Source organism: Bactrocera dorsalis, chromosome 2 (genome assembly GCF_023373825.1).
Source record: "Bactrocera dorsalis isolate Fly_Bdor chromosome 2, ASM2337382v1, whole genome shotgun sequence".
NCBI classification, from domain to species: domain Eukaryota; kingdom Metazoa; phylum Arthropoda; class Insecta; order Diptera; family Tephritidae; genus Bactrocera; species Bactrocera dorsalis.
The window spans coordinates 20,837,765-20,848,659 of NC_064304.1; positions in this window are offsets into that span (position 1 = coordinate 20,837,765).

Genomic DNA, 10,895 nt, shown 5'->3' on the forward strand with positions numbered 1-10,895 from the left:
TTCGCCGACCGCGGCTGCGCTACTGTCGCGTCGCTGTTGCGGCGCTGCAACTGCGAAATTGGCCACACGAGACGAACAGCCGACCAAAAAGCGTGCACTTCTGCGGCCGTTTACACCCAATAAAGAAAAAATGTTTGGACACCGTTGTCTATGAGAGAGTGTATACGAGTACTGTTTACAGTCTATTTTTGACATTTATTTCCAGGTATCTTAGAGTAATTGCACCGTGTGCAATGAAAGAACCGACAATGATTAGGATTTAAGGAGTTACAAGGGATACCTCGGGTAAAAAACAACTTTCTTCAACATTTTTTTTTTCTCAAAAAAATTTAGAAAGTTTTGGAAAATAAATATTTTAAGCTTAGCCTTTGTGATGCCACTTCCGGTGACGGAATCAAGATGCGCACGGGTTGGCAGGACAACTCCTTCAAAGTGAAAAAATCGTGTTTTAGTTAAAACCTTAACTTAGAACTTGGCCGAAGGAAAAAAACTGAAAATTTAATTTTTGGCAGACATTTTTACAAAAAAAAATTAAAATTTTGCGAAATTTTTTTCCAAATACAGTGTAATCCATTTATAATGGACTCGCTTAAGATGGAAACTCTGTTATTATGTACCTCTTTGTCAAGTCCCAGTTCAAACATATGTAAAAAACTCGGTTAAAATAGACTCGGTTATAATGGACTCCGGTTATAATAGACAATAAAATCGGATTTTGTCCATTATAACCGAAGCTTTCAAAATCAAATTTCAAAATAAAGTTGGCAATCAGTTGGCAATAAGCAAAATTTTGTACTTCCCCAAATTCGATCAAGAGACACAATCAGTCTCTGCAGCAGAAAATGTTCATTTTTTTTCTTGGAAATAAGTCAAAGAAGTCAAACAACTTCTGCGGTGGGCTGAAAGTGACGTTCGTTGGCTTTTCATTGTTCAAATGCAATCAATTTGCTCAATAAACTCGAAATCAAACTACAAAAAGATTTTGCCAATAAGGCATTCACCCCAAAGAAAATCACTGACTTTTTTCAAAAGACTTAATAAAACTTATTATTTTCTTAATTTTGTATTTTTATTCATAAACTTTATTGCTTGAATAAAAAAACACATTGAATTTACTTTTTGAGTTAAAAATTGTATATTCTGATTAGATGGACACTCGGTTATAATGGACAATTTGACATGGTCCCGTGGAATCCATTATAACCGGATTACACTGTAGTTGTAATCGAAAAAAATCCTTCGTCCAAGTCTTTAAGAATTGTGTCTCAAAAACCTTTGTAAAATTTCATGAAGATCGGTTGAGTAGGACTCGAGCCGATATTTCCCTTCCAAAACCTCAATCGTCTCTGACCTATCTTTGGAGACAAGCGACTTCACATAACCTCACAAAAAATAGTCGCACAATTTTGGAGGCCACGTCACAGGTTCACGTTGGCAGATTTTGAGAAAGTTTTCTATAAGAAATTGATTGTTTTGTTGGCTGTATGGCACGCCGTATTGTTGGAACCATTGAAAATTAAGAGCGATGTTTAATATATTTTAGGTCCATTCTCCGAACGTTCGACGCGTTTAATAAATAAGTACATAAATCTGTCCATTATGAAATGGCAAACTAATGTGAGTATAAATCAGACTGTCAAAAGTTCCAATTCTGGAAAAAGTATTGCCTTACTGAAAATCACACCTCTTAAAAACACCCTTTCGGAACAGAGGAACTTAACTTGCGCTTAGTCTTTTCTACTAGAGTGGAAAAAATCATTTCTGGAAGGCCTTGGTCTAGTATTGTCAGATAAAGCGAAAAAGATAGTTTTCGTCCTACAGCAAATGGTACTCTATTTGGTTTCCGAGAAGGTTTAAATGCTAATTGAGAATATTACTCAAAAAATTGTTGATCAGTTGCCTGAAGAAAACTTCCAACTTCATCCAAAAAACTAAATTTGTCGTTTTTAAATTTTTTTCTTCGAGAAATCCAATATTATGAATATATATGTAAGTATATGTACATATGTACATATGTATATAATGCGCAATCACAAATGAAAACTTTCAAACGTCAAATGCCTGCTGGGTACCACTAGGTCACAACAACGTCACAGGCGCAGTCTTCAATAAATCTTAAGCATTCGAAGTGAGCGCCAGCGGCTACAGCAGCAGCGACGTAGACTCTGGCAGCGGCAGCGCCTGTGAAATTACGAAAATAGTAACCACTAAAAGGGCACTCACGCATTTGTGGAAAACAAAAGCACAAACGTCATAAACGAAACCACATTCAACCAAATATACATACTCGTATGTATGTACATACTCTTAAGTATATACGAGTACATATGTACATATGTATATGGTATACATACATATATATAATTATATGCAGACAAAATAAACCAGAGTAATGTTTTGAATTTGAATTGTGTTTGATTTTTACTTCTGTCTGACTCGTTAATATGCGACACACATACAAACACATCTAAATAAATGTGTGCGCTAAAAAGCAATCGCACTGTACGCAAGCACTTGAATATGGTCAGACAGCCGACCAGCCAGTTTGTAAGTCAGACGGCCCACCGCCCTCTAAAAGAGTACTTTCGTTTGTTCAGACACTTGTGCGATCACTCACAGGATTGACGCTGACGCCGCAGTCACAGCTGTAGAAACAGAAGCTGCAAAGACACAGTGAAGCGGTTTTGCGAGCGTTCATGAGTAATTTCAAATTACTCGATATTTGATGTCGTGGTTACGAGAGATTATACTTAGATGACAAATTACTCATTTGCGTTTGGAGCATTGATGATTTTCGGAACTACCTGTAAATGTATATATTAAGCAGGTGTTATTTATGTATGAGAAACCGCGTTCAACCACTGCCGCTAAAAATGTTTCGCACTGTGTGATCTCGACAATAAATCATATTTATTTCCAGTCGTAAGTGCATGTTGTCAAATTAGAAGAAATTTGATGATGATTTTTTTGATATTGGAAATCATTTTTCGTTGAAGGATAGAATCTTCATAATGCGAAATTGTTCACATGTCGTAAATTAAGGGATTACATGGGTTTACGGGTTTCAAAAAATTGATTTTCGTAAAATTATTAAATTCTACAGCGCATCTAGAATATTGTTCTTTATTTTCAAGTTGATCCGAGTAATAGTTTCAGAGATACAGCCTTGAGAACCTCTGCGCTCGAGGCTAGCTAGGCTACGTGCTTTATATGCGTTTTTCTCGAAACTGTGTTTTTGAAGTCGGTTGGCAAGATTTCTCGAGAACTACTCAACCGATCTTCATGAAATTTTACACAGGTCTTTGAGATATAATTCTTTAAGACTTAGACGAATGATTTTTTTTATTACAAATATTAAAAAAAAAAAAATATCGCGAAATTATCTTTTTTTGTAAAAGTGTCTGCCAAAAATCCAGTTTTCAGTTTTTTCCCCTTTTTCCAAGTTCTAAAAAGGTTTTAACTAAAACACGTATTTTTTCACTTTAGACGATGCTATAAGGAGTTATCCTGCCAAGGCGGACGCATCATTTTCCGAGGGATCACCGAAAATAGTGCCATAATAGCCGAGTTTAAAATATTTTTTTCTAAAAATTTCAAAATTTCTTTATTAATAGTGTATGTTTGTAACAATAAAAAATTCTAAAAAAATATTTCATTTTTTATTTGAAAAAAATATATATATACATATGTATGTATTTCATTTTTTATTTGAGAAAAATTTTTTTTAAAAAAGGCACTTTTTTTACCTCGAGGGGTTTCTTAAAAGTTTGTTCAAAAATATTTTGCTTTCGAACATAATTTTCCAACCAAAGAATAATTTTAATGGTGTTTTCGATATTTTTTTGGAACATTCTCACTTTTTTGGTATTTTGAGAATTTATTTCGTATGAATAATTTTTTAGTTCCTTAGGTTCTAAAAAACAGCACTAATGACCCAAATGCTTATGTGCTTACGTACTGTTTCAGAAACCTTCATTGACAAAAAATTACGTCAACATTCTTTAGGCGTCACAGCAGAGATTTAGGCGCCAACTATTTATATACCGGGTGCGTGATTTTTTATGTGGGTGTATAAACACTGAATAGCTTTGAAGAAAAAAAACACCATATACCAAATATATACAATAATATGTACATATGTTATAATGAGACATTTTTGGATAAGTTATGTGTTTTGAAATTTCCTTTGTATTTATTTTTGAGTACAATGTCAATGAAGGGATCGTCTTTAGTGCCCACAATAAAATGAGTTTTTTGCTTGATCGACTATGACTTTTTCCAGGAACTCGCACGGTATAGCGATTGATTTCAGCACGAACATTTGCATTGATTCGTAAATTGTCCGATAATTGCTGATGTACATATGTACATATACTTTGTTATAACTGAGTGGTAGGGACATGGGTCTCGTCGGAATGGAACCCGTTTTCAGTCGATCGCAGAGATAAAACAAAATTCGCTGAGGGAGCTGAGGGACATCCTAAAAAGAGCTTATGAAAAGTGTTTCGAGGACTGGAAAAATCGTTGGCATAACTGTATGACATCTGTACCCAAGGCGGTGGGAATCTACATAAGAAGCTCAAAAAAATATTTATGTATGTATACTCTCTTTTAAGTAGACATAAAAAATCACCCTACATACTCCCCCAGATAATCCCAGATTATATTCAACATTTAAGACCTTTTTTTAATTTTAACGGTTCAACGACCAGATTAAAGTCAGCATATCAATGCATGCACACACATACACATACAAAGCATACGAAATAAACTCATTTTTATTTTTACAAGTGTGTTTGAGATCCCGACATTGCGCCAGAACAACGCTTGACAAAACACATATTTACATATGTCCATATACATACATACATATGTATACAATATGTAAGTCTGTCCATATTGCTCTTCTATTTTTTCCAACATTAAATTATCTATCGATGTTTTTGTAATTGTGAATGTGCGCTCGTTTTTATTGCAATCGCATTGTCGCATTTTTATAAAAAATAAATTCTCGCACTGCCAGCATGTAGAATAAGATGGATTATGAACAGACCCACACACACACACTTAGGAATGTGTGTGTGTGTGTGAACGCAGCAGAATGCACAAAACAGATGTGTGATCGGCGCGTATGCGAAAAAGAAAATACCGACGCTGGTTGTTGTTGTCGCCTGCGATGACAACGATAAAGTCAAAGTCAACGCCAGCGTCGCAGTCACATACGCTGCCACAGTCGACGGCGCTGCAAAGGCATTTGAAAAAACAATCGCCTGCGCTTATTTAAATGCAGGCGGGCATGCAGCAGGCACATTTACGCACACACACACACATGCAAGTATGTATTTAAAATTAATTGCCTGTTGGCAGCCGACAACTTCATCGTCAATGATAAAAAATGTGAAATTGGAAATAAAGCAAAACCAAAATCAAAGTAAGGGAATGCAATCACAAAACAAAGATAAAACGGTTTATGAATTTTCTTTGTCATTCACACAGACACATACTTATGTATGTACATCTACATATTTTTTAATTTTAAAGTTCTGTAATCTAATTTCAAACAATCTTTGGAAAATATTTCTTATTTGGGTCATTAGAAACAAATGTGAAAATTGGAAAATATTTTTTTCCTCGTCGTTGCCTTGCGCAATTAATAAATACATTAATTTTTAATGGTTTATAAATTATTTAAATACAATTTTTATCGCCTTAAAACAAAAACACTTTTAATTGAATTAAATAATTAAATTTTAAATGAAATAAAAAAAATACAGTAGAGGCCCGCTAATCCGGATCAATTAAAACCGACCCCTATCCGGAATATAAGGGAATTCGGATTACCAAAGACATAAGTATCAGAACTATGTATTAAGAAAAAATATTTATAAATTTCTGTTTGTTTATTATAACAAATAATACACATGTTCCAAAAAAAAAACTTAAAACAATCCATTGAAAATAAACGTTAGCAATGTGTATGGATTAATATGGATGGGTGAAATATAAATTCTAAATTTAATTGAAAAAATTGGTTAATTTTGTTTGGCGAATGCTTTTTTGTTTAGCCTCCATTGCTAGCTGCCGTCGCGATCCAAGAATACACAAACTGTTCGATTCAACGTTATTTCCCTCAGACCATTGTATACAGGTGCTGAAGCTTTTAATAGCGTCTTCATGTTTAGCTTTTGGTTCATTGTTTTCGACTTCTTCAACGGAGGAATCGTCACTATGGAGGGGCAAATGGTCGTTATCTCCAATAAGCCATTCACTTATTTCAGATTGTGGCAGTTGGTGATTGTTAATATCCATTCTCTGCAACAAAGCTCCTATTTCTGTTAGCTCTTGTGCATCTTCACGCTGTGACGTCCATTTTTCTTTGAGAACAGACAGAAAAACGCTATCATCTGGATCCTCGTCAGCATCGGAATTGTTTTCGGTTTTAACTATATCGTTATTCCCTGTATAGGGAAGAATTTTTTGCCAACATTTTGCTACTGTATCAGACGACAGGTTCTCCAAGGAATTGGTCCATTGGTTGGATAAGAGCTGTGCAGGTAGGTGGAAGAAATGCGGTTATAGTTTTACCATCATCGCTCCTAAACTGCTCAACCGATGCGTGACAAGAAGCATTGTCAACTTGTAAAATAGCTTTTCCATCTAGGTTGTTGTCCGTTTAAAAATCCTTTACTTGTTTGACAAACGACTCGTGAAACCATTTTACGAAAATTGTTGAAGTCATCCAGGCATTTTTTGTCGAGTAATTTTCAACTGGAAGATCGCTACAGTTCTTAAAAGCTCTGGGATTTTCCGCCTTTCCAATGACCATCATTTTAAGTTTATGCTTGCACAAGCAAGAAATGTTACTCTCTCTTTAGAGGTTTTTCTCCCTGGAGCTCTTCTTTCTACAGCAAACACCCATGTTTGATTAGGAAGTAATTTCCAGAATAATGCGGATTCACATAAGAATGAAACAAAGCGCACGCATAAGTGGCGAAATAAAGTGTGTGAGCGAATGTCAAACAAAGCATAAAAGCGAATGTAGTGAATAATAAACATGTGATCCGGATTAGAGAATACGGATAGAGAATGTCGGTCCGGATTACAAGGGACATAATAGAAATTTTGAATTTTTTACCCCTGTCCGGATTACAGTAGAATCCGGATTAGGCCGTGTCCGGATTAGCGGGCCTCTACTGTATAATTCAAATACAAAAAAAAAAATTTTTATGAAATTTTATTTAGTTTTTTTTTTTTAAATTGTTTTTATTAATATTTTTTTAAATTAAAAATTTATTTTATTCAACTTTTCTTTCTAAAATTTGCTATAAATAATTTTTTTCACAATAAATGTATTATTTTTGTTAATTAAATTTTTAATTTCATGTACTGTTTAAATTAAAACCATTGTTAATAAAATAGTAAAAAAAAATTTAAAATAGTAAAATTTAAATATTCGAAAAGACGTGAAAGATAATTTGTATAAATTTTCCAAATTTACTATTTCTACCGTGTTTTTGAAGTCGGTTGGCAGGATATCTCGAGAACTGCTCAACCGATCTTAATGAAATGTTACATAGGTCTTTGAGATACAATTCTTAAATACTTGGACGAAGGATTTTATTCAATTACAGCTATTTGAAAAAAGAAATATAGCGCAATTTTAATTTTTTTGCAAAAATGTCTGCCAAAAATCCAATTTTGAGTTGTTTTCCTTCGTCCAAGTTCTAAGTAAAGGTTTTAACTTAAAAACATATTTTTTCACGTACGATAATACTATAAGGAGTTATCCTGCCAACGCGGGTGCATCTTTTTTCCGAGGGTTCACCGGAAAAGCCTTCACAATGGCCGAGTTTAAAATATTTTTTTCCAAAACTTCAGAATTCAGTACATATAGAACAATATTCAGTTAATTGTTGAAAAAAGGCTGTTTTTATCTGAGGAAATATAACCCCCCTAAACGCGTTTTACCCGAAACTTTGTTTTCAGAGTCGGTTGTCAAGATTTCTCGCTAACTACTCAACCGACGTTAATGAAATTTTACGCAGGTTTTCGAGACATAATTTTCAAATTCTTGAATGAAGGGCGAGAAATTTTCAGCAAAATTTGCATTTTTTGTAAATACATATGTACATATGTCTGACATAAATGTGAATATCACTTTTTCTTCGTTTGTTTCTTTCTTACTTCAGATGATCCTGCAAAAAGTTCTGCTGCCGACGCGGAACCACCATTTTCCGAAGGGACTGCGCAAAATCTTAATAAAATAAGTATCTTTGGAATATAAAAAGTTTGCATAAAATATTTAATTTTTTATGTGAAAAAAAAAAAAACATTTTAACCGAAAAAACCGTGTGAAAACCTATCTCCGCACTCGTAAAAAAAAGTTCAAAATAAAATAAAAATTTAACAAGTAAGGAAGGGCCAAGTTCGGGTGTCACCGAACATTTTATACTCTCGCATGATAAAGTGATAATCGAGATTTCATTATCCGTCATTTACATATTTGTTTATTTTGGTTCATAATGTATATATTGTATTATACAGAGAAGGAATCAGATGGAATTCAAAATAGCGTTATATCGGAAGAAGGCGTTGTTGTGAACCGATTTCGCCCATATTTCGTACATATCATCAGGGTGTTAAGAAAATATTGTTACGAATTTACTCTTGCTAGTTTACTTTGTTAGGTTCGTATCTCTGGATTGACAAATAAAATCAACACTGTTTAATTTAATTCAACAACTCTTTATTTCACAACTCGTCTACACTATAGCAGTTTACTCTTAGCACTGATTGATTACGTTGGCGCTGCCACGGCTTATATAGCCACGCACTTCTCGCTAGATGTCGATGTGTCCTTCTAGAATATTGCGTCTAGAAACCACCAGAACATACTGCTATACGGCGCCAGATGTCGCTAGATGCCGATGTGTCCTTCTAGAATATTGCGTCTAGAAACCACCAGAACATACTGCTATACGGCGCCAGATGTAGCTATTGCTTCGACAAACAAACAGCCGCGGCGCCAGATGTCTACAATAAGACAAATGCTATTCCATATACCTACAGCTATTGTTCATAATAATGGATGCATATAGCAATACAAATACAACTTAATACTACTTTTGTAACACTGCCCTCCACTAAAGCCTAATCGTCCCGATTAGGCACAAATCCTCTTGAACCAAATGGAGCGAGCCTCTCCAAATGTACTACTTTCATTTTACATCGTGCTTTTCCATTTCTTTGTATGCGGTATACCACGTCATTAAGTCGTTTTATCACCATATAGGGTCCTTCCCAGGCTGACTGCAGTTTCGGGGACAAGCCTTTCTTTCGAAGTGGATTGTACAATAGGACCAGATCACCTTCTTCAAAACCTTTTGAATTTGCCGCTTGATCGAACCGGTCCTTCATCTTATTGCTCATCAGATGCGTATGCTGTCTTACCATTAGATGCAATTCATTCATTTCTTCCTTTAAGGCAGAACAATAATCTCCATCATTTCTTACAGCTGTAGGATTCGTACCAAACTTAAGATCAGCGGGGAGTCGCAGATCAGATCCGAAAATAATCTTTGCTGGCGTGTAACCAGTTGTCTCGTGCTTCGCTGAACGATACGCCAGCAGGAACATCTGGATGCACTTGTCCCAATTCCGTTGATCTTTATCAACGATTTTCCGCAGATGTTCTTCGAGCGTTCGGTTGAATCTCTCCACCATTCCATCTGATTGTGGATGTAACGCTGTCGTCCGTGTCTTGTGGATGCCCAATAATGTACAGACTTCTTGGAAAATGGAAGATTCGAAATTCCTGCCTTGATCTGAGTGTAATTCGACGGGCACTCCGAACCTTGTTATCCAATTTTCTACAAACGCTTCGGCTACTGTCTTCGCTTCCTGGTTTGGTAAGGCATATACTTCTGGCCATTTACTGAAATAGTCCATGACAACCAGTAGATATTTGTTTCCGGCCGTACTGGTTGGGAACGGACCTGCAATATCCATTGCGACTCGTTCAAATGGTGATCCCACGTTGTACTGTTGTAGCCTACCGCGACTTTTGGCTTTAGGACCTTTAGCTGCCATGCACTCTACGCAATTACTTATCCATTCTGCTATGGAATCTCGACAACCGATCCAGTAGAACCGTTGTTTAATCTTCTCTATAGTTTTTGTTATTCCAAGGTGCCCTCCACTAGGTCCATTGTGATATTCTTTCAATACTTTTGGGATCATGGACTTCGGTACTATGATCAGCAGACGAGAATGTTTGCCATCTTCGCTTTCCCAGGTACGATGAAGGTATCCATTAACGAGGTTTATGCTGTTCCATTGGGCCCAATATGCTTTTGCAGTTGGACTCTCGCTACTTATTTGTTCCTTTGGTGGTCGTACCCCATTTTCTTTGGCCATTACCAGCTTTGCAAGATCAGGGTCCTCCAGCTGATTGATTCTGATGCGGTGAGGAGTCCAATCATCTTCAGGTTCTATATTCAGTAATCGCACATCGATTATACCTTCTTTTCCTTCCGATTTGGAGCAATGTTTACATTCCAGTGGACAAGGGCGACGTGATAATGCATCCGCATTTTTGTGGTGAATCCCCTTTCGATGTTCCGTTTCGAAGTCGTAATTCTGTAATCTTTCGATCCATCGTGCAATTTGGCCTTCCGGATTCTTAAACTGTAATAACCATTTTAATGCTGCATGATCAGTCCTCAGCAAGAATCGTTGTCCATACAAATACTTGTGGAAATGTTTTACACATTCCACCACAGCTAGTAGTTCTTTTCGCGTCACACAGTAGTTTTTCTCTGGTTTCCCGAGCACTCTGCTGTAATACCCAATTACTCTTTCTTGTCCGTCGATGAGCTGAGACAGGACACCTCCAA